This window comes from Petaurus breviceps, unplaced genomic scaffold, assembly GCF_028583685.1.
Source record: "Petaurus breviceps papuanus isolate PSGF00001 unplaced genomic scaffold, PetGlider_PUasm1.0 76, whole genome shotgun sequence".
NCBI classification, from domain to species: domain Eukaryota; kingdom Metazoa; phylum Chordata; class Mammalia; order Diprotodontia; family Petauridae; genus Petaurus; species Petaurus breviceps.
Window position 1 is genome coordinate 47413318 of NW_027186473.1, and position 25500 is coordinate 47438817.

At 39.1% G+C, this 25500-nt stretch overlaps 1 long non-coding RNA gene across 2 annotated transcripts; it reads right to left on the reverse strand.

Annotated features, from left to right (window-relative positions):
- Positions 1-307: 307 nt before the first annotated feature.
- Positions 308-23811, reverse strand: LOC138174822 (uncharacterized). Of its 2 annotated transcripts, none has more exons than XR_011171824.1 (4): positions 23536-23811; positions 22276-22437; positions 1218-1410; positions 308-504 (listed from the first exon to the last, which is right to left on the reverse strand). It is a non-coding gene; the product is annotated as an uncharacterized lncRNA (long non-coding RNA). The 2 variants fall into 2 exon arrangements; XR_011171825.1 differs by lacking the exons at positions 308-504; positions 1218-1410 and adding exons at positions 16481-16608; positions 19148-19199.
- Between the last annotated feature and the right edge of the window lie 1689 nt (positions 23812-25500).

Here is a 25500-nt window from a genome sequence, read left to right on the forward strand (position 1 = left end):
TCTGGAATCCAGTGTTTGGGCTCCTGGTGTCACATTTCATGAAGTGCATTGAAAAAATATAGATAAGGGATGGTGACCAGGACTGCAAGAAAATGAGAGCCCTCACCTTATAAGGATTCATTCAACAAACAGCAATGCTACTCTTCAAGAAAAGGACCCTTAATGAAGCCATTTTAGCTATCTTCAGGAGCCTGAAGGGCTGCCTTGTGGAAGAGGAATGCAATTTGACATGCATGGTCACAAAGGGAAGAAATAGGAGAAATGGGCAGATGTGGTAGAGAATCAAATTTAGGATTCAAGTAATTAAATCCTTTCTAATGATTAGACCAATCCCAAAGTGGAAGAGCCCATCCCATCAGGTCATAGGGTTATCTTCATTGGAATTCTTACAGTAGATGTTGAATAGCCACTTCTTTGGGATATTGGACAGGATTCTCATTCATTGTTAGGTCGGACTTCGTGGCTTTCCTTCTAACTCTGTGCTTCCGTGTTCAGTGACCCGTACTATAATAACAATAATAGGATTTAGCATTTTTATAGCTCTTAAAAGCTTTACAAAGTACTTAACACATTTCTTATTTGATTTGAACAACAGCCTTGGGAGGTAGATGCTATTATTACATTATTTTATAGATAAGAAAACTGCATCTGACAGAGGGGAAGTCACATGTTTAGTAAGTATTTGAGGCAGCATTCAAACTCAGGTCTTCCATTTGATCAACCTCAGGTCATCTGACCATCCAGGGTGCCACCTAGATGCCTCTAAAATAAAACAATATATTGCCTTGAAGACTTGGTTTAGTGAAAAGAATACCAAAGGAGAATTGATGGACGTGGTGGCTGTTAGACTTTGGACAAGTCATATACCTCTGAGTCACAGTTTACAGTCACATCTGTAAAATGAAAGCAATAATATCATGCATACACAACCCACCTCATGAAATTATTATGAGGATCAAGTAAAATATTGTATGAAAGCTAAAAATCAAGGGAGCATGTACTTGAGTGAAAAGAATATTGGACTATGAATCAGAGATCTGGGTACAAATCCTGGTTCTGCTATTACTTTGTAATCTTGAGATGACACTTTCTGGTTCTAAATCTGATGAATAATTCCTTTTGGAGGTGATTTTTGCCTTAGGTGTTGCTCCCCCTCTGCTTATCAAAAGTCAGAATCTACAGGCTCATGATTTCAAATTAAGCGAAACATTTCTTACCTGACCACTTACAAATGGACCCGTTTCTACAACTCCATTCATTCTTTTTCAGGTGGGTGATAATGCTCAGGGTGTAATCCTCTCTTATTTTTAAGGAAGGTAAGGTGCTTGCAGGATAAGATGCAGCACATTTGGCTTTGTCATCCAAATAGGAACACATTCTTCCTTCTTCTGAAATACCGTGCAATTTTCCCTTTTCAAGCATGGGAAGGTTTAAAATGGACATTTAAAAAAAATTATTAGACAGGCATGCTTCATGCATCTAAGATCCTCCAATGGCCCAAAGTAAATACTATTTTTATGCTTTTCAGTGTATGTCAGGAGAAAGAGATGAAAAGGCTGCTAAAAACATGATCAAAAGGTATTTTAGAGCCCCAAGAATGATGATTTAAAAGAAAATGGAAAAGAGAAAGAAACAGAAAATGTAAAAAAAAAGTGGCCAATACTAAAGGAATTTAGCTATTTTAAATGAAACTTCTGGAGTGCTTTTGAAATACAGAATTATTGAGGGTACTTTGCTTTAAAAAACAACAATGCATTGTATATTAACTAGATAACATGCACAACCACTCTGTTTGGAAAATGGAAAAAGTACCATGCAAAAAAAAAGCCTCTGTTCAGCCCACACACCAACTATTAAAAAAAACAACACACCAAAAAAGCAAAAACAGTTGACATGAAAAGAAGAATGAATCCACTTAGTTGTTACCATTATGTTCTTGTCCAACTAATCTTCAGAATAAATTTTAGCCTTGGGAGGAGTTATCTGATTAAAGCTCTCCAAACCAAATGGGCCAATAGGGCCATTACTAAGCATGGCTGACCACCTCCAGCACCGTTTCTGGATTATTCTAACCAACACATCCTTCCTTCACTTTAGAAGGGTGGGGATGTGGGGTTATTAACTTGATAAGTGGATTCCTGATTTGATTCCCTCCAACAAACATATTTACCTAAACAACAATTTTACATCGCATACTTGATTTTCCAGAACTATTTTTAATTTTTCATATTTTTACTTGATGTTCACATACCTAATCAATTTTTTTCTGAACATCTAGGAGATTCTGGTAACTTCTGGAAAAAGATTTTGCTTTTCAATTCAGGTTCATGTTGCTCATGTAAAACATTCTAGTGCCATTCATTTTTCCCTTCTTCCTAGGTCTTTTTTCTAAGGCTATTAGCCCCGTAGCTAATTGGGTGAGTAAAAAGCTTCCAGATTCATGCAGAGGACAAAATAACAACAATGATAACATTTACATTTACATAATCCTTTAAAGTTTGTAGTTTCTCTACATACATGTATCTCGTTTGATTTTCATAATAATCCTGTGAGACAGGTGAGGAAACTGAGGCTTAACTTGATTAAGTGACTTGGCCAGGATCTTTTTTTTTCACTCCAAATCTAACTCTCTAGCTAGTGCACCAATCTGCCTCCCAGAAATATCAGTTCCTAGGGCCTTCTGGTTGCTAAAATCATATGTGTATATGCATGCATGTATACGTGTATATATACATATACACATATGTGTATATACATACATATACACATATGTGTATATACATATATGTATATATTTACAATACTTAAACACTTCCATATTCTATTTCCTCTTTTTTCATCCATGTAATAACTTTCAATTTGACTTTAATTTTTTTCATTCATCCAGTCAGTTAACAAATATTTAATCCAGTGTTAAAAGCAGCATTTAGAAAAACAGAGAATAAAACAGAGTACATAGGAAAAATAAATTTTAAAATGTTGAAAATTTAGTGACCATATTGTGTTGTTGGACACTGTCCTCTATTTGGGATTGATATTATGAGACCCCTAAAGAAGAGAAACAATCCCTTTGATACTTCAAACAAAACTCCCTTGGCTGGGATCCAAGACAAATTTGCCTTAGATAGAACTCTGCTCCATGGCAAACTGTGAAAGAGCATGGTATATATATATACACACACACATATATATATATATATATATATATATATCCATAGGGTTAACCTTACAGTGACCCAGATAAAAAGGGTCTAGAGTACCAATAATAATAATGATAATACTCAAAATTTCATTCATAGAGATTCTAAAAACTCATGAGTAAAGTATAAGCTCCTTGAAGACAGGCATTTTTTGTAGTTTTCCTTTGTCTGCTCTTTCCCACCCTTGCAGCACAACCCCCGCTGCACTTAGCACAGTGCCTTGGACATGTAGGACCAGGCACTTAATAAATCCTTATTAGATTGAACTGTTAAAAAGATCCTGAGAAATAGATACTACAGATAATTATCATTACCATTTTATAGATGATAAAGCCGAGTCTATATGATTTACTCATGATCTCACACACACCAAAAGCAGGATTTTAACCCAGCTCCTGTAACTAAAACCATCAACCTGAAGGCTTTCTCCCAAGGTCATCTCTGAGTGCCTCACTACTCATGATGGTCTTCGGTCTGGTCTGCCAAATAGAGCCTTAGAGTCTGAGATAAAAAAGCACCATGAAAAAATGGAATTCTAGAAGAGTAATAGAAAACAATGTATGAATGAAAAATTTTTTAAAAGGGCTCAGATTAAGGGCTAACCAGTGGACAATGGCATGCTCTATTGGTATCCTTACAACATCAAGAAGACTAAAGGAAGGACTCCAAGACATTTGGGTGGTGAATTCATTGAAATACCTGGACAAGAGTCCCACTCGATGGACAGTCATGGAGAGGATGTGATCTGCATTGTTATCAGGAATACCCACATCACAGATCCCCTTATCATATTGGAATAATAGAATGGAAAGTACAGAATGCAAAATTTACATTTCCACTGTAATATATATGAGCCTTCTGCCGGGTTTCCTGCAGGCCTATCCTCATCTCTTTAAGGTGCCTGGCGTAAGACATGTGCTAATTTGAGTGACTGACCATGATGACAGTTAATACGGTGGTAACTGAACACAGAGGAACAACCATGGAAGAGAAGTGAAAATAATGAAAAGCATGGAGAGGCCAAGTGGCACAGTGAGTAAAAGCGTTGGCCCCGGCGTTGGGAGACCTGGGATCAATTCCGGCCTCAGACACTCAGCACCCATACAAAAATAACTGGCCATGTAACCTTGAGCAAGTTACTTAACCTCAAATTCTTTAAAAAAAAAAATGAAAAGCAAAAAGGCAAGTTTCACAACAAGAACTTTAGCGTAATGGTAGGAGTTACAGGTGAACTGTCTGTGGAAGAAAACCAAAGCAGGAATAATGAAGTCCAGGATAATGGGATGTCTCAAAGAATTCCAGATGGCTTCAGATAGGTTAAAACACTTCCAAATGGCATGCAACACTGCTGTGAGTTCTTGTCAACATTGGATAACCATTGGCTCACCGTTAGCCCACCAGCATTGGTCTGATCAATGTCACTGATTGATAACCATGACCATGTGTAACTTTCTAAGGTTGAACAATGACTTTAGCAGCTGTTCTAACAAAATGATTTCAACACAGTATGTTTATTATAGCAGGAAAACTATGGCCACAAAGCTGTAACATATATTCTCCTTAGGATGAAGGAAAATGATTGGCAGTCAATGTGTGTAACTTAGTAGGGAGACTCTTCTGATGAATAAAAAAAAATCTCCTGTAATAACTTAAATTGAAAAGATGTAGTCACAGAAGGTGTGAAGTGGAAGGAACCTTAGATACCATCCATCCAGAGCTTCTTAACCTGTGGCTGTGACCTTGATTTTTTAAAATGTGCATATTTTAATGACTATTTTTACATCATTGGTTTCCTTTGTAATACTATATTTTTATTTTATATATTTATAGTACATAATTATGAATATGCCTCCTATTTTTATAAAAACTTTCATTTCGTATATTTACATGTTCATATTACATTGATATGCTGATATTATATATCAAGCTCTTTTTATATATTTATGTGTACGTATATTTTGAATTTGTATATATATTTTGAAAAACAGTCCATAGACCTGCCAATTGTGTTCATGACAAAAAAAAAAGTTAAGTGTCCCTGAAGCAGTTCAACTTTCTTGCTTTACAACTGCAGAAACAAAGGCAATGAAAAATGTGGTTAGTAACTGACAAGACTGGAATCCAAATCTTCTGACTTCTGGTTTGGTTAGTTTTCTATTATATTTCATTTCTTCTTATTGTTGACCATGTCTGAGATCTGATGTTTCAAGTTCAGAATTGGAGCACAATGAGATACTCAGTGACCAAGTCATTCAAAGACCAAGTCTAGCAAAAATGTAAGGAAATTTACTTGTCATATCAGGTAAAAGATATTTTATACTTTTATACTTAAGTCACCAGGAGGCTCTGGCCCTTAGTCCTTAAAGCCAATTAAGTCTCAAGATTGATTGTATGCCTTTCAAGGAGAAAAAAAACAACCAAAATCAGTCTAATCTACATGGCATGTGTTACTTTTACTACATTTCTGATACTAAATTAGCATATGAAACCATCATTTCCTTGTAGAAAACTTAGTTTAAACCTGAATGGTAATTAACAAAATTTCTCTCCAACTCTTCAATCTTAACATGATGGATCATCAGAATTTATCATAACACAATGAAGTCTTCCTGTTGTTTTATTAATATTTTGCCACACTCAGGTCATCCAGCTCATTCTCACTATATGGCAGGCTCACATTTTTATCGAATGATCCACATCCTGAATCACATCTTAGATGGCACTTTTATAATATTCTGATATTCCAATGGATCTATGATCTTTCTTCCAATGATACAAATCTCGACTCATTCATGCTTATCTATTCTGTGTGTCCTGTCCATGTCCTCATGTTAATCTGCCTTCTGGGTGTCTCCCTAATATTCTAGGAGGCTTTCATTTTGTCGTTTGGACACTATGTAGATACCAGGGGAGCATATGGTTATGTTCATTATGGTCTGGGTTATCCCTTTTTCTTTGTGAGAAGCCCATTTTCTTTTCTGGGCATGTGTTTCTCTAATGACATTTAAAACAAAAACAAAACAAAAACCTCAGCATTGATAAATGCAGCCTAGAGGCAACTGTCATTATGATTTACTTATCTTAATGGAGGTACTATTCTCCTAGAATCCAAACTCAAAGTTTCCACATCAACGTTGTTTTCGTTGTCTTCATAATTCACAAAGATTTGTTGATTTAACTTTCAGATTGTTCATTTTATCTATGCCTTTTTCTTTTCTTTTTGCTTTTTTAGAGGGGGGAAGGTAGGGCAATTGGGGTTAAGTGACTTGCCCAAGGTCACATGGCTAGTTTTTTGTTAAGTGTCTGAGCCTGAATTTGCGCTCAGGTCCTCCTGACTCCAGGGCCGGTGCTCTCTCTATTGTGCCATCTAGCCGCCCTAACCATGCCTTTTTCTTCTTTCATGAGTTGTTTCATATATCCAACTTAGTTCTTCACCACCTAATGCCTAGATTACCGTATCCTTAACACCATCATCAGAGCAGTTTTTCTAAATGTCGGAAAGAGAGGCAGCTGGTTGGTATGGTGCATAGCAAACCAGACTTGAAATCAGGAAGACTTGAGTTCAAATGCAACCTTAGACACTTATTATAAAGCTGTGTGACCCTGGACAAGTCACTTAACCCTGATTGCTTCCAAAAATAAAAGAAAGTAAAATGTCTTAAACACTTATCTAAAACTTTCCCATCCTCAAAGATCTGGCAAAAGACCAAGTCTCTTAAAAGACTTTATTCACCATTGTAGCTCAAATGGGTTTGACCTTTCTTTGGGTTCCTGCAATGATTATTATGTGTATTCTGCTCACACTTACCTAGATGATTTACTGTTTGGAGACTCAAAGGAAATTACTTAAAGATCTTTGTCAATAATCAGTCACTGTACTCATGTGATCTATTAGGATTAGTATCACCCATTGGGTTCTTGAACTTACTTCTATTGCTTTGTAGTAATGAAAAAGGATCAAAAAGTTTTCTGTCTCATGGCTTTTTCCCATTCCTAAGCCTCTACAATTTATCTATACTTTATGAGAATATGACTCAATCCCTCTCTTTTTTTTTAAATTTAGTTTCAATAGACACTTTTTCCAATGAACAAATCTCTTACATCATGTCAAGATTAGGCACTTTTGGGGGGCAGAATCAAAATGGAGGAGTAGAAGCAGGACCTCCCCACTGCTTCGGCTTCAACCTTCCCCAATCCATGTAAAAAGGGAACTGCAGAACCCACAAAGTGACACAGAGAATCTGGCTGGCAGGAATCAGGCAGCGCATTGCTCTGGGAGCCGAGCCCAGGACCACACCAAGGCTTTAGCCCCAGGGCGGGCCTGACCAGCTGCTGGCCCCAGGGACTCCAGATCAGCAGCAGCTGTGGCCATTTCCAGATTTATCAACACATAGATGCAAAGGACAAAGTGAGAGGTCAGTGCAGTCTACACTTTGGGACCTAGTAAATGGGAGTGAGTGACTTTTGTCCCTGGGGCGAGAAGCCGATGAAACACTGGCCACGTGACAGCTTCAGCTTCTGGCCTGCAGAGTGTAGGAGAATGTAAGGGTTATGGGATTTAAAGATCTTCCATGCCTCATTGGACTTGCTAACTTAGCAGAAAGGGGTGAGGCAAGAGGAAGCAGAAGCCAAGCTAGAGTTCCTGCAGTGATTAGCAGTGGCAGCCACAGCAGCAGCAGCAGTGGTAGCAGAAGTGCCGAGGTGGAGGTGGAGGCGCAAACCCCTTTTTGAGCCAGCCAGAATTTCTGCTAAGGACTCCTGCTGAGCTCTGCCAGGGGCTGGAGCTGCTAGGAGCACGCTTCCTGGACGCTGAGTAGTTGCTGTGAGTAGGGAGAGGAAGACCTTTGCCTGGGGTAGCCTGTTCTGTTTTAAAGGCTTGAGAATGTGGGTGCTTTCTACTTTATCTACCTGTGCCAATTTCATAACTACTCTGATGGCTTTGACTTTCTGGTTTTGGGACTCAGTCTTTTGGTATTTTAATAAATGTTCTAGCTTTATCGCCCATATAGAAAGCCTGATGTATTTTGTGATTAACAACCACATCAGCATATTTATAATTGCCATAGGCTTTTTGCATTGCTGATATAGGGGACCAAGTACCAGTCTGAGGGGTAATCACTTTTGCTTTAACCTTCTTGGATCTGGATTGCAGTCAAGGGTGGAGGCCCTGGGGTGTGTGTCCAGCTTGCCAGAGTGTGTAGAGACCTCAGAGAGGGCACCCATCTAATACCTCCAGCAGCTGAGAAAACCCCAGTGTTTGGGATGAAAGCTCCCCTGTCTGGTGGCAGAGTCCTGCTGTGGCAAAAAGCCCAGGGGTCAAGTGACTGAGGGGCGACATGACCAGGCAAAGGAAACAAAGCAGACAGAAGATTCCAACATTAGACTCCTATTTTTGGGACAAAAAGGAGCAAAGCATGGAACAGGAGGAAGACAGTGAAGTCAGAACTCCTGCATCAAAAGCTTCAAAGGAAAGTACGAGGAGCTTACAGGCCATAGAGGACCTTAAGAAGCAGATAAGAGAAGTGAAGGAAAAATTGGGAAGAGAAATGAGAGCAATGCAAGAAAATTATGAAATGAGAGTCAACAGCCTGACTGAGAAAAAATCACACCTTAAAAAATAGACTAACTCAAATGGCAAAAGAGGCTCAAAAAGGCAATGAGGAGAAGAATGCCTTAAAAAGCCGAATTTGCCAGATGGAAAAAGAATCTCAAAAGCTCAATGAGGAGAATCATTGCTTCAGAATTAGATTGGAGCAAATGGAAGCTAATGACTTTATGAGAAATCAAGATGCTGTTAAACAGATCCAAACAAATGAGAGAATAGAAGGCAATGTGAAATATCTCATGGGAAAAACCACTGACCTGGAAAATAGATTTAGGAGAGACAAACTTAAAAATTATTGGACTACCTGAGAGCCATGATGAAAGAAAAAACCTAGAAATCATCCTCCAGGAAGTTCTGAAAGAAAACTGCCCTGATGTTTTAGAACCAGAGGGCAAAATAGAGGTTGAAAGAATCCACCGATCACCTCCTAAAAAAGATCCCTAAAAGGAAACTCCTAGGAATTCCCAGATTAAGGAGAGAATATTGCAAGCAGCCAGGAAGAAACAATTTGAATATTGTGGAAACACAATCAGGATAACCCAGGATCTGGCAGCTTCTACACTGAGGGATCGAAGGGTTTGGAATATTATATTCCAGAGGTCAAAGGAGCTGGTAATGAAATCAAGAGTCACCTACCCTGCAAAAGTGAGTATCATGTTTCAGGGGAAAATATGTTCATTCAGTGGAGTAGAGGACTTTCAAGCATTCTTGCTGAAAAAACTAGAGTTGAACAGAAAATTTGACATTCAGATACAAGAAGCAAGAGAAGCATGAGAAGTTAAACAGGGCAAAGAAATCATAAGGAACTTATCAAAGTTGAACTATTAACATTCCTACATGGAAAAACAATAATTGTAACTTAAAAGATGCCTGCTCTTACAAATTATTGTATTGCAGGTCAAATGAACCTAAGTCAAATGTTGGACTTCCCCTATGGTAAACTACATCATTTCCTAAAAAATTTTGTTTGTATGTCAGTGTCCTGCCATGCTGTCCTCTAGTGGATGATTGAATTAAATTCTTTTTGTTATGAATTACACTTAGCAGGTGTCTCAATTTCTTAATAGCTTCTGATTCTACTTGCCATCACTTTTTGAAATGTGAAAGTTTGCACCCCTCTGATATCTTTTTTTTAACCAGTTCTTTTTTGGGTTGTTTTAATAATACTGGTCTATTTCTCATGGCTATATTATCTTAGGCACATGGCTAGGTGAAATGCAGTATGGCCTTAGGAAGGATATTAGGAACAAAACAAAAAGTCACGATTTTATCCTTGTCCAAATCAGAGCATCCAACACTGGCCAACAATGTACCATTTCCATTTGTTAAACGTCAAGAATGTCATAGCAGAGTGACAAAGTTATCAGAGAAAGGCACCTAAAATTACCAAGAGTGAGAAAGAACTTTCATATGAGTAAATTCTGAAAGCATCCTATTCATAATTTCTTATAGCACAATAGTATTCCATCACAGTCATATACTTGTTCAATCGTTCTCCAGTTGATGGGCATCCACTCAATTTCCAATTATTTGCTACCGCTGAAAAAACAAACAAACAGACATCAAAACCCAGCTTCACTTAAGAAAAAAAGACTCTAGATTCCAATTCCCCAGCTCCACCCCTTGGTAAATCTATAAGGCTACCCAGATCAAAGACTAACCACTCTCCCAAGCAACTAAATTCCTTTTTTTTCCCCTTCTCCTAATCAGTTTTCCTCTTGGTATAATTCTTTTGTATTTTGCTGTTCATCTGCTACTAATCCAACCTAGTTTTTTTTTTTTTTTAAGCAATCAGGGTTAAGTAACTTGCTCAAGGTTACACGGCCAGTTATTTCTGGGTGTGGTGCTGAGTGTCTGAGTCCAGGATTCGATCTCCAGGTCGTCCCAACACTGGAGCCGGTGCTCTTACTCGCTGAGCCACCTGGCCGCCCCTAAGCAATTGGGGTTAAGTAACTTGCTCAAGGTTACACGGCCAGGTGTTTCTGGGTGGGTGCTAAGTGTCTGAGCCCGGGATTCAATCTCCAGGTCTTCTCAACACTGCAGCCGGTGCTCTTACTCGCTGTGCTACCTGGCCGCCCCCCAACCTAGTTTTAACATGTGTAACTGGCATGCTTATAGAAAGGAATATCTCTTGCCTAGGAAGTCTCATCAATTATATAAAGTCTCTATATAAAGTGTTATAAAGTCTATCAGAAGACCTCGTTTAGAATCCTCACTTTTCTCATGTCTAAAATGAGGAGGCTGGGCCAGAGGATCTCTAAGGAGCCCCTAAAGACTCCAAATAAGTTATTTTTCCAAGTTCTATATAGAACCTGGGAAGACTGGAAAGAATCCTACAGAAGGTGACATTAAAACTGAGTCTTCAAGGAAGCCTAATTCTAAGAAGCTGAAGTGAAAAATTCTATACCTTGGGACTGGTCTTCAAAGGACCTGGGAGATGGGGATTTTGTGGAGGAATAGCAAATAACCTTGTACAGATGGATCATCTAGGTCTATTTACTTACTATTTTTACATCATAAAATCGTAGAATTTTAGAACTGGAAAAAATATACATAATTAAATCCAAAAGGATCCTTAGAAATCCTCTGACCCAATTTCCTTATTTTAGAGGTGAGAAAATAGTATTATTGAAGCTAAGTGACTTACCCAAACTTGTCCAGGTCACACAACTTGCAGAACCTAGATTCTAACCCAGGTCTTCTGACTCTAAATCCTATATTCTTTGCAGGCTTCTCCTAGATGATCTAGTCCAAGGGTGGGGAACCTGCAGTCTGGAGGCCACATGTGATCCTCTAGGTCCTCAAGTGTGGCCCTTTGACTGAATCCAAACTTCACAGAACAAATCCCCTCAATAAAAGGATTTGTTCCATAAAATTTGGACTTAGTCAAAAGATAGCCAAAGGGTTCCACCCCTGATTCTAGTCCAAGCTCATCTTTATAGATATGAGGACTGTGATACTCAAAGAAATACCTAAGACTTCACATTTATATTTTATCATTGCCACCTCAGCTACAGATATTGAATTATCCTTAATAAAATTAAAAAAAATTATTTTAGGACAGTGAGACATGGTGCCTTTCCCAATACTCATCTCTTCAAAATTACTTTGTATATATTTTTTTGTTTGTTTTTACTTAATCTGTGTACATGATGCATTCCCTAGTAGAAACTTCAAAAGCAGGAAATGTTTTATTTTTGACTTTAGACACTTAAATCCTGGTTGAATTAAATGGACCTGAATTTCATCACCATCATCTACACTTTCAAAGAAGTCTAAAGAATAAGGTAAAATTACATATATGTGTGTCTACATATTTTTTCTTACATGAAACAAATTAAAATTTGACACTGTTCATTGCTTAAATGTATATGATTAAGATAAGACAAAAATCACCACTAACATTCAGCCAAGTTGGATTTTATCCTGAATTTATAAGCTACTTCTGGGCAGGAATCATGTCCTTATAAGTTAAGTAAACAACATAACAGCTCTGGATACTAAAAAATTAAACTGTAACCAAAGTCCAGAGAATAGCTAACAAATTGAGTTCTGGATGGACAAAGAAGTAGATACTAATATGTTACCCTTTCTTCGATGCTAAGAAGTCCCACTTACAATTTGTTGTAATATTCTTTTTGAGGATCTCCTTTTGGATTCAAATTCAAAAACCTAATTAAAATAATATACTCTCATCCATTAGTCTTAAGCTTTCTAACTGTCTCACTGTTCTCCTATCTCTTTATTCAAAGACAGCGAACAAGGCCTCCTTCTCCTTTCTCTTGCCTTTTTCCCATTTACACTCCAGGCTTAACCATCTCCATTCAGAGCCAAAGAATGAAACAATGTGGTTTTGTATTTCACAACAGCTATTGCTTTATTTACTAGGAATAGCTTTTCTGCTCAGTCTTAGGAGAAACACCCACATTCCCCCTGCCTCTCCTATGTGCTGGGCTTTATCAAGTCCATCCCTGCAAGTTTATTGCTAGCCATAAGGAGAAAGAGAGGAGAAAAAATTGGGGGTCCAAGCAAGGTGTCCTATCTAATTCCAAGAAAGCAAGTGAGAGAGTAATTTAAGGTGAAAAATATCTAATTGGGCACACTGTGTAATCCTTTCCAAGTAGATCATAAAGGGGACAATGCCAGAAAAAAAAGGGGGTGAAGGAATATTCAACATCTGAATTCCAGTAAGTGCTGAGAGTCACCAAGACTATGATGTTTATTGAGGATACACATGTGTATACACACACATACACACACAATGAATAGAAAAAGAAAAAAAAAACCCACTTCTGCATTCGGCTTTACTGCTGGTCTGATATCAGCCCAAATGGTACTGCCTTTCAGAGACTAAAGTAAAATATGTAACATATATTAAAAACCTTGAAGGAAAATGATAATTCCTGCCAGACAGTGGAGGGTATACAAGTTCTGAATCTGTAAGACAGGATTTCTTCATCAAGGATTCACAGAAGTGGTCTCTGAATAAATTTTGGGGGGGAATGAGAACTTGGATAAATGGGAAAAATACATCTTTATTTTCACTAACCTCTAACTTAAATTTAGTATGTCCTCTAATTATGAATATAGGTGATCACTGGATCATTCTGAGGATTCTGTAGGCTTCATTCCCCTGTGGAAAGGATCTGTGATCCCACAAAATTTACCCCCCCTCCCCAAGACAGAGTCACAAGCAGAAGCTGCAAAGTCATTCCAGGTTGGGAACAGTAGTTTCACATTACTCACCATCAAACACTCTATGATGTTCCAGCCACACTGGCCTAATCGATGTTTTGTCACTTATCTCTTTACCTTTTTAACCTCCTATCTACCATGCCTGGTGTGCTGTCTCTCCATAACCCTGTCTTGACCTCCCTTCAAGGTTCACCTTAAGTGCCATATTCTGCATAAGACACTCGCTCCCCTATCCTCACACCCCATAGTTGATGTTATTTTCTGTTTCTCAATAATTTTGTATTTACTTTGTATATATCTTGCCTTTGCTTATCTCTCCTCCTATCTCCTTCCCTCAGAAGAATATGAGATTCTTGAATTTAGAGACTATTGTGTTTTTCATATAGTAAGAGCTTAATAAATGCTTATTGAACTGTATTTGATTAAAGAGTCCTGGGGAGCTCCAAACTCCTAATGGTTGAGATGGACAAACTGGTCACCTGACCAGGGATCCAAATGGTTGAAGTTCAGTTAGATTAGGAGACTAAATGTAGGAAATACTTTAGAAACTGCCATTTCTCCGACTTTACATGATTTCACAAGGTATAGGTCTTCCATGGCAGCTAAGCTCCTTCAGTCACTTTTCCACTCCCTTACTCCTTAGGGCTGTTGTACCAATAGATAGGCCCTGTTAAATCTCCAAGTGACTCAGTCACTCTCTTCAGGTAGTAAAATCAACAATACTTAAAAATGAAATTGTTGAGTTTTTTTAATGCTTTATTAACTTCTGATTTATATCATTCGTTTCCACCAGATTTTGAGTTACAAATTTTCTTCTCATTTTTCCCCTACCCACTGCCCCAAAATAGCAGTCTCACAGGATATCCCTTCCTCCAATCTGCTCTGTCCCATATTTTCTCCCATACCCCTTTCGACTTTTCCAGTAGGGCATGGTGGATCTCTATGCCCCAGTGCCTGTATATCTTATTTCCCAATTAGATGTAAGATGGTATTAATAATAGTATATATATATATATATATATATATATATATATGTGTGTGTGTGTGTGTGTGTGTGTGTTTGAATATTTAATTTTAAAACTTTCAATTCCAGATTCATTCCCTTCCTTCCTTGTCACCCACTCTTACTAGGAAGATAAGCAGCTCAGTATAGGTTGTACATGTGTAGCTAATGCAAAACTATAACATAGTAGATATGTTATATAAAGTTAAGTCAGTAAATAAATAAAAAAATAAAATCAGTAAAAGACTGACTATATTTCCCTCCCTCCTATCCCACCTCCCACTTGTTCTATTCTCGACTTTGATCTCGTCCCTTTTCAAAAGTGGGTGCTTCCAACTTCCCTCCCCCCCAGCCTGCCCTGCCTTCCATCATCCCCCTCTCATCCCCTTCCCCCCCTACTCTCCTGGAGGGTGAGATACCTTATTTAGTGTGTATTTCACTCCCTACTCAAGCCAAATTCAATGGGAATAAGTTTACCCATTCCTTTTTGCATTCCTATTCTTCCCCTCCATTGCAACCATTTTCCCTTTCCTCTTCTGTATGAGAGTTTACCCCAATCTGTCTCTCCTCATCTCCTCTCATTATATTCCTCTCACCTCTTAATTTCACCTTTTAAGTATCATCCCTTCCTGTTAAATTGGTCCTGTGCCTACCCCATTGGTCTATGTATACCAGTAAACATATATACACACATTCACATATGTATTCATATGCCTATATACCCATATATATATATATATATATATATTTCTAATCCCTTCAACTACTGAGAAAAGTTTCATAAGTTACAATTATTGTTTTTCCATGTAAGAATGTTAATAGTTCAACTTTGATAAGTTCCTTATGATTCCTTTTCCCTGTTTACCTTCTCATGCTTCTCTTGCTTCTTGTATCTGAATGTCAAATTTTCTATTCAACTCTGGTTTTTCAGCAAGAATGCTTGAAAGTCCTCTATTCTACTGAATGACCAAGTTGTTGAGTTTTTAAAAATTTATTTTGTGTCCATGGATCGCTTTGGCTGCCTGGTAAATCCGATGGATCCATTCTCAGAATAATGTTTTAAATTTTATAAAATAAAAAATAAAGAATTATAAAGAAAAGCAATTGTGTTGAAGTCAAAGTCATTATTTTCCCCATCTGAATCCATGGACCCCTGAAATTTGTTCAGAGATCCTAGGTTATGAGCCTCTGATTTCAGACCATTTCTGTACAGGGTAACCCCAAAGTGTTAGCTCAATTTTAATTTAATTTACTAAAGCCTAAAAATTAAAATTACTAAAGCTTAAAACTAAACTAAGACTTTTGGAGCACTTAAACATACATCTTAGATAAGCCTTTTCCCTTCTCAATCCACTCACTAGTCCTTCCATTTTATCCATCACTAAGTATGTGTCCCAGGAACCCAAGTTCCTAAAAGACTAAGGATTTTTCCTTCTGGGTAGTGTGATTCATTTCCAGACAAACATCAGGGAAAGTCTGAATAGCTTGGCTCAGGATAAGCTAAAGAAGAGAGGAGCAAATAATTTAGAACCCTTCTCATTGGAGAATCAATGAGGCCTCTTCTGAAGAGGCCACATAGAGCCACCTGGGCCAAGCAGCAAAAGGAAAGAGGAGCTGAAAAAAACATCTCCTCCCAGCTTAACCCCAGATATTGGAGTATTGCACTTAACCAAAGACCTTCCAAAGACACCACATAAAAGTCATCATCAGCGGCTTACTTCTCATACAGGAACCTTGCAGACCTCCGAGGGAGTCCCTGAGGGCTATTTGCCTCAGAGAAGATATTCTGTGTCTAAAACTACGTTAGCAATATGAGCTTATGTGGGGATCGAGGTTGAGACACACAGGAAGTCCTGGTAAATTCAACTGAAGAAAAATTAAGAAAAAATATCCTTTTTATGCCTTTATTTTGCATAGCATTGTTTTCCAATTTTTTTTTGAGGTTAGACAGATATTCTACTGCAATGCTTCATCATGGTGAGAGTGTGATCCTGTGTTCCCAAGGGCTATGCCCCTGGAGAACAAACTTTGGCATGTCCAATCAAGCTGGAAAGGCTTCAAGATAGAATGGTAACAGGCTATGTGCTGTCCAAGAACTGTCTGAACTAGGGAAAACAACAACAAAAATCAAAAAGGTTCTCATTAGTATTCACATGGCTGTGTGGTTTACAAAGTGCCTTACCATGCATGGTATCTCACTTAACTCCCACAACAATGGAACAAGTTGGGTGCCTTTTTTTTTTACAGACTGAGAGTTTAAGTGATTTATCCAGACACAGACAGTAAATGACTGAGGCAGGTTTCCTTGAACATTCTCTCTACTGGACCACCTGGTCCACTATGGAAGAATTCTCTGGTTTGTAGTCAGCCATGAAAATTGTTTTTCATGAGGAAGGCCACTGAAGTGTGTGCTGTGCTTATCACTTCCTCTAACTATATCTATAAAGGTTCCCTGAGAATTGCACCCAAGTGTGAAAACTGACAAATTAGAGGGTAAATACAGAGAGATATGAGCTAAAATTTACAAACTGGTCAAACCCTCTTTTCCCAAAACAGCAATGGTATTGAACCAGACTGTCAAATAAAAATCGAGAGTGATTCAGAGAAAACTTCAAGTAAGAAAAAGGCAAAAAGAAAAACAAACACCCTTCGGTTCTTTGAAATAGATATTTCCACCTCAGGTTACCAATGTTGGTTAACTTTATGATGATATAGTAAAGAGAAGACAATGGAATAAATTAGTCCTGAAATGACCAGGTTAAGTAGGATAGGAAAGACTGTTTAACACAGGAAAAAGATGTAGAAGTCTGAAAGTTTCACATGCACATTTAGGAGAGAACAATGTTGTCTGCTGAAGAAAGATTAAAAGAAAGACTGGACCTTCAACCCTTGACCTGTTAGATTGTAGGCTGCTTGAAGGCAGGCTTTTTTCTGTACTCCCAGAACTTAATACAGTGCCTGGAATACAGTAGGTGCTTAATAAATGCTTGTTGATTTGATGGAAATTTTCCACCAGAACACTTAGTAAGCCTTAAAAAGAAAAGGCTTTGCTGTTTTTATTCCTTATATATTCCTTAGCCTTCAAAAGATTCAGAATTATTTGAAGAGTGGTTTCTGAAATAGATACCATTATAAAACAATTTCTCTACAGCATTCTGAAAAACAAGGAACCTCCCAGTAGTGACATCGTATAGATGTGATTTTAGTGAATGTGAACTTGCCAAATAACCATAGTCCTATCATATCTTTCTGGTTAAGGAAATTTTCTGACATCTGTCATATGGAACTGGAGAGTGAGATTAAGTACCTACTCTGTGCCAGGAATTGTGCTAAGAGAACTCTGTGAGGTAGGTGGTATTATAATCATTGTCATTTTACAGTAGAGGAAACTGAGGAAAATAACATTACTATGTAGATTTTAAACTTTGTGTTGAATTTTCTGTGCACAGAGATATAGAGGCGATAGTTTCTCTGTAGTTTGCCCTGGTCAGAGTACATCTGTGGTACTGGGTTTAATGTTAGGCACCACATTTTAGGAAGGACAGTGATAGGCTGGAAAACAATAACAAAAGACCTTGAGTCTGTCATCCCTGCCTCACAGTGCTGTTGTGAAGATCAAATGAGGTAATGTCTATAAATCACCTCGTAAACCTTAAGGCATTATATAAATGCCATTCATTGTTATTATTACTGTAATTATAATGATGATGAAAATGGACATTTTTTCCACAGGGAAAAAAAGGTTCATATTTTAACATTCTCTTCATTCTCTTTGACTTCCATGCAATGGGAGTTGGTGTGAAGGGGAAGACTGCAGACCTCCAACTTCATTGCTGTTTAAGCTAAAGAAGATGGTAGCAGAGAAAACTCGTTATTCTGTAGGTAGAGTTCCTCAGAACTTGCTTTGCTGGATGTAGGTGAAAATGACAAAAGTGTTTTGGGTTTTAGGGTAAAAAAGAAGAATAATATTATAACTTCAAGTTTGGTTATGGTCTATGATATACACCAAGGGTTGGGGTTTCTTTTTTTTTTTTAAGCAATTAGGGTTAAGTAACTTGCTCAAGGTTACATGGCCAGGTGTTTCTTGGGTGGGTGCTAAGTGTCTGATCCCAGGTCATCCCAACACTGGGGCCAGTGCTCTTACTCGCTGTGCTACCTGGCCACCCCATGGCATGGGGTTTCTTGAGTAAGCACCTTAACATTTCAGAGCTTATAAATGTTTGACTCAATCTTGATTGGTAGGTATTCACAAGACAAGAGACACCAAAATGTTACTGCAATGTATTTTTCAGGCATAAACATGACCTATGTTTCTCAAAGACTTTGCTGATAGAGCACAAACTTTAGTTGATCCTGCAAAGCTTGTAAAGCTTAGAGCAGGGGTCAGCAAATTTTGGCCTGCAGACCAGATCTGTCCCATTGCCAGTTTTTGTACTGCTAAAGATGGGCAGTGGGCCAGATTGAATTTGCTGACTGACCCTTAGCTTAGTGTACAGGATCACAGGGTACAGGATCAATGATGGAGAATATTTCTTTCATCTAAAGAGTAACTTTGTAAAGTGGAGAGAGGTTTATCATCCAGTTGGCCAGAGTGGTAAGAGGCAGAACAGAAATGTCAAAAGGGAATCAGAGAAGCCAGGTTACCTGTGTGACCTTAAGCAAATCACTTTATTTTTCTGGACCTTCTTTTCCTTATCTGTAAAATGAAAAAGTTGTATGAGATGACCTCTAAGACTTTTTTTAACCCCACATCTGTGAGTCTATGAATTCTAAAATTTGCTGATTAAGATCATTTACTAAAACGTAAAGGAGTTGTGAACTGTATTAATAATTAAAGACCCTTCTCTATGAAATCAGAGACCTTTTAAAAATGGAGTACAAAGAACCATTGCCACTGGTTTCAAAAAGAAAGCCAAGAGGATATGCTTGGAGAGTGCTCTTCTCATGATTTTCTGCTCTCCACCATATAATAAAGTTGAATGGTAACAAGGCTCAGAAAGATATTTACCTAAAGGGAAAAAATGTTCAGGTCTCATTCAAGAAAGAGCCAAGTCAGCTACATACCTGCCATTTCACAGAGGCAGCATGTAGTTGACAGCACAAAAGTAGGAAAAGGGTGCTGTATATAGTAAAAGGAAATTATCTAAAAGATAGGATCTCATATAATTAGATCCAGATGTGTCTTCTTTTCCTTTCTTCACACTTCCATTGAAATTACATTCATTTCCATGGATTCAATTAGCACTTCTATGCAGATGACTCACAAACCCAAACCTCCAGCTTTGACCTCCTAAGACTCAGATCTAAATCTCCACCTGCCCACAGGACACTGTTATCTGGATGGTCCATGATCAGTCCAGATCCAACATGTCTAAATCCAAGCTGCTGATCTTTGCCCTGAACTTGTTTTTCTTCTGACTTCACTATTTCTGAAGATGGAAATTTCCAGTCTCCTGTGCTCGAAATCATGCTATTTTCTTGGACTCTTCCCTATCCCCCAATTCATGTAGATAACCAGTTCAATAAATTCTGTCAATCGTATCTTAATAATATCTTTCACTTCTTTCCCTTCTTTACTGTTCTCAATGCCTCTTCCTGAGTCTCTCTACCACGCCATGGGGTCTATTGCAATAACCCCCTAAAAGGTCTTCCTCTCAAGTCCCAATTCATTCTTCAGATAACTTCCAGATTTGGAACATAGGATTCATAGCTTTAGAGCTGGAAGGACCTTGGAGATCATCTAATCCAGGGGTGGGGAACCCGCAGCCTTGAGTCCCCATGTGGCCCTCTAGGTCCTCAAGGGCAGCCCCTTTGACTGAATTCAAACTCCACAAAACAAATCTGTTTGCATTCAAAGGACTGCACTTGAGGAACTAAAGGGTCACATGTAGCCTCAAGGCTACAGTTTCCCCACCCCTGAAATACAACCATCCCATTTACACATACAGAAACCGAGGCCCAAAGAATTGAAAGAGTATATCTGGGATTCACACAAAAGTCCTTTGATTCCAAAACCAGTGCTCTTTCCTCTCTACCATGCTAACTGATCTTTCTCAGCTGTAAAGCTTATCATAATACTCTTGTGTCAAAACACCTCAATTTTTTTCCCTGTGGTTGAACAAATGGATTTCAGTGAATATTAATTAATCACCTACTATATACAAAAGTACTATGCTGTCAGACCTTGCCTTCAAAGAGTTTACAGTTTATTTGGGGAAATATGTGATGTGTAGACAAATAGGTATGTTATAAGATAAGATGTAATAGAAGTAGAAAAAAAGAGCCAATACACAATGAGAAATTTGAGAGAAATTATAAATTCTGTGTCCTGCCATTCAAGGCTCTATATATTTTGGCATCTTATATCATCCCATACTATGTTTCTGGGGTGTATGGGGTATTCAGGGAGGACTGTCTCTGGTATGAGGGCTTGCTAAGCCCTTTTTAAAGCTGCTCCTCAATCTCTGGTGTCCATCCTCACCCAACTTTTGCCTGTGGTTCCAAGAAGCTGTACCATGCACAATCAATGCACTCTGGCAAAAAAAAAAAAAAATCCTCTCAACAGATGGGCTAACCCAGGTTGAGGGTAATTGATAAGCCTCAAACCCGCCAGTGAGTTAGGGGAATGTTTACTCCAAACATGTGAACACTCTCCCTGGTGAAAGGGGCAAATGAGAAAAAAATTGTTCCATTGACAAATGGAGAGCTTGGTCAGATCTCAAAAGACACCAAGCTCATTCCTGGGCCATCATCCCCAGTCATCTTGACTTTTGTCCTGCCACTGAATTTGGATGACTTTGGAAGAGAGTGAGGCTGATGACTTTGTGTTGCTCTGCTTCACTTAAATACAATTCACTTGCAAGTCAAGACATCACCTGAGCGATTGTGTCCTCTAGGAAAACAAAGGATCAACAAGAAGAATGCTATGGCCTCTGTGGACTCTATGCTTTAGCCTAACTAAACAATGTTGGGGTTACTTCTACGTGACCTCTGTTTTGTATCCTTAGTGTCTTTGCTTACATTCTTCCTTCTACCTAGAATCACTTTTACCCTCCTATTGAATTTCTGTTCATCCTTTAAAGTACCACTGAAGGCCACCACCCTTAATAAATCTTCTCTGATTGTCCCTCTTTCCTCCTTACCTTTTCCTTCTGGCTTCAAGTAGAACCTTGTCTCCCTCAGCAAAAATTCACTATATTTTTGTAAGCCGCAGTTATTTGTATATAAGTATATCACAATAACAACAAACACCTATTAGAATGGGCAGAATACTGCTAGGTTTGGGAAATACAAAACCATATCTGAAATAGTCCCATGTCTCAAGGAGATTGCATGCTTCTGTAAGAGGTCTTACAATATTTGGTGTCATGACTCCTTTTTTCAGTCTGGCGGAGCCTATTCCTTCTCAGACTAATGATTTTAAATACATACATACATACATATATATATATATATATATATATATATATATATATGATTAGAAAAGAAACCAGTTCCACTGAAATAGATATGTAATTGTCCCCATTCAATTGCACATGCCCCCCTAAATCCTCTACACCCTAGATTTCCTGTTTTACTGGAACAAATACACTATGTACAAAAGTTAGTATATTTAAAATATATGCAAATTAATTTTAATAGGAAAAGAATGCTAATAATTGGGGGGGCACATCAATTTCAATGCTTCCCTTAGGAAGTTACATCTGAACTGGGCTTTGAAGGAAAATCAGGATTCTAGTATGATGAAGGAGTAAGGAAAGGCATTCGCTTACCAGGTTATGTGCTGCTAGAGGGGAGCGGCTGTTTCTCACGGTAACTCTGCTTCCTCCCAGCAACCTTAGCAGCTTGCTTTGAACACAGTAGTGAGAAATAAATGTTTGCTGAATTGACTTGAATGCCCTGTATTCATGTATGTATTCAGAGTGCACTGGTGCCTGAAAATACAACAGGCATTGTGTCATGAAAGGACTAGACCTGAGATATCAATAGGAACTCTATTAACGCAGGTAGATGCCTTCTTTGCAACGTATAGCAGGAGAATGTTGCCTAGAGATTAAGGGACTCTCTTAGGATTCCAAAACTAGTGTATATCAGAAGACAGAATGTAAACCCAGGCCTTCCTGGCTTTGAGGCTGGCTCTCTAGCCACCCAAACTGAAATTTATTAAATGCGTTTGGAGAGATCTGCAAGTAAGAAGGCAGATGCTGAAAATCCCTGTCTCCTTCCCAAGAACGAACTTTCGCTCAGCAAGATAATGTGCCTTGAAATCCGCCTCAAAAACTGGAAAGAAGAGAGAAGCAAACAGCACGGAGCTTCCCCATGCATGGCAGAGAACCCGGTATTAATAGGAGATGTCTGAGAGAGTCGGGGTCAATTAGAGACGCTTTGAGCAGGGATGCGGTCCGCCACCTTGACAGCCTTGGCTGATTCCCTGGGAGTGCAGCAAGTGAAAGGGAAAGCGACTGTCCCTGCTGGCAAGTGCCTGTTGTGCACAGCTCTGCTCCCCACTTCGCGCTAGTGAGTCCCATTTCCATTCTGCACATCTGGCAGGCACTTGCCGCGGGTGGGGACTGTGCAGCAGCCTCCAGGCCCTGTGTATGCCCCGCGCCCCTTGCCAAGACGTCCTTTCTCTGCTGTGCATCCAGCCAGAGCTCTCAGGCTCCCGGCCTGGGTTTCCCCGACAACACCCTGTGCTAAGTGGGAGAAGCTCAGACAGAATGACTTGTCACAACTTTTGTCCCGCCTGCAGCCTCCCTCGGGCTCGTTATTTCCACATGACGAGAACATATGGGCCTTTGTGAAACGTGCATCTGGAAAACTTCCCAGATCATACATCTGCCCTCTGATTTACACCTTACGGAATAAGGCTGACCAGCAGGAAAGACGACCTTAGCCAGTGGGTGGGCTATGCTCTCTCCCTCCCCCAACCCCCGCCTCTTTCCTATTCTGAGAAACAATCGTGGGTGTTCCGGCCTCCCCAAACTTCCCTCCCCAGAAAAAGTGGGGAGGGGGGGAGGGGAGTGCTTACTTACTGGATAAAGCTGAAACACCTGTGTGCCAGAAATGCCCAGATGGAAGAAATGCACAGCAGGGCCCTTCACCCTTCCGTAGACCAATCCACAATCCAGTTCCTTGGTTTGGGAGTGGTGAGGACCTATTAGAAAAGGAAAACCCACAACACAGGGAAAGCTCCTTCCCCCTAAAATTCCTCTTCTCATATATCTGGGTTTGTGGCAAGAGAACAGGCCAAGGAAGAAAATATACAACGCCAAACATAACCGTTGTCTGAAAGGGCTTGAAATGGAGCCGCTCCTGGGGCCTCTTCTTACTCACAATAACAAACAATATCCTGCATTCTTGGCATCACAGGATCCCTGTGGAGCCGGGATCATGTCGTCCAATATCCTTGTTTTGCAGGTTAGAAAATTCAGGTGACTTCCACAATGTAATTCAACAAATACCTGCTCTAGTGTGTTCAAAATACTTTGATGGTAGTTGGGAATTCAAAGACAAAAACCTAAATAATCCCTTCCCTCAAAGGAACTAGATTTTACTTGCTTAAGATCCCAGAGCTAGTAAGCGTTCAGTCCTCACTTCAAAATCTGCATCTCACCTCTTCTTCTTGGAGGTACAGATTCACTTCAAGCAGATCTTATATAAGATGGGTCTCCAGATTCCCCCAGTAGTTAGTAGTCTCTCATACCCCCAATCCCTTTGTATTTATTTCCCCCCCCCAGCAGAATATAAACTTCATGAGGATATAGATTGTTTTCATTTTTGTGTGTGCATCCCCTGGGCACACATAGTTTGATACCTGGCACTTAAAAAACAATCCAGAATTGTGATTTGGGGAATATAGCAAGTGAACTAGAGTTAATGGACATACTGTTCTCATAGAGACAGGTGTCTTTCCTGAAACTTAGAGCTTTAGACCTTTGCTTGAGGTTAACTGGTGCAACATCTCCTAGAAGGTGTTAAAGGCAGAATCAGAACCCAAGTCTTCTTGACCCAGAGACCAGCTCTCTCTCTCTCTCTACATTATGTCACATTTCCTCTTACAGTAAGTGCTGCATAAATATGTGCTAAATTGAATTGTTCTAGCTTGGGATAAATTGAAATGAAACATATACTTGAATTTCATCTCCAATTGAACTCATCTCAAAGGAAACTCCTCATCTTTCTTTTCTCTGAGAAGCCTCTTTGGGTTCTTTGGCCCAAGTGAATAGTGTGCTCTGGCTTTTGGCCAACCAAAGGCCAAGTTGCTGGGGTGAGGTGGGATGAAAATTGAGAAATGGTTAACCACTACTGTTATCTCCTGGCTTGCAACTCTCCAACCACCCTAGCCTATCTGCAGACCACCCTCCTAGGTTGAGAAAACAGATGCAAAAGAGAAGCAATTCTTGAAGACTCCAATTTTGGCTTGTTTGGGTGTAGGTGCTGTTGCTGGGCTGAGACCAGATTTATGTGGAGAACAAGGAGTTTTCTCCTTTTTTAGTGACTAGTGGCTTCGCTATGTTGTAGTTTGAAATGCTGCTGCCTTCATTAATTGATGGCACTCCCAGAAAATGACCCCAATTATAATCTATTTCCCTACCACCCCAACTCTCACTGACATAGCAAAACTCTTAGTGCTCAGAGGAGTCAGATTCAAGACAAAGGACCACCTTCAGTGCAGGGACTCTAGCAATCCATTCCATATTGAGTCACTTCCCACAAATCTAATAATCACTGAATTCTGTGGACTTCTCTTCCTCTTAAATGAATTCCATAGAGGAAATATAGAGAACATGACTGTGGATTAGAGTCTGTTTGGGGCAGAGTAGAGATAATAATAACAATAATGATACACATAAGCATCGGGTTAATATTCACAAACTGATTTATATTCAAGCTCTCATCTGAGCATCACAACTCTGTGAAGAAGGTACTGCAAATGTCATTTCCCCTGTTTTAGAGACTGGGAAACTATGATTTGGAGAAGTTGAGTAACTTGTCCA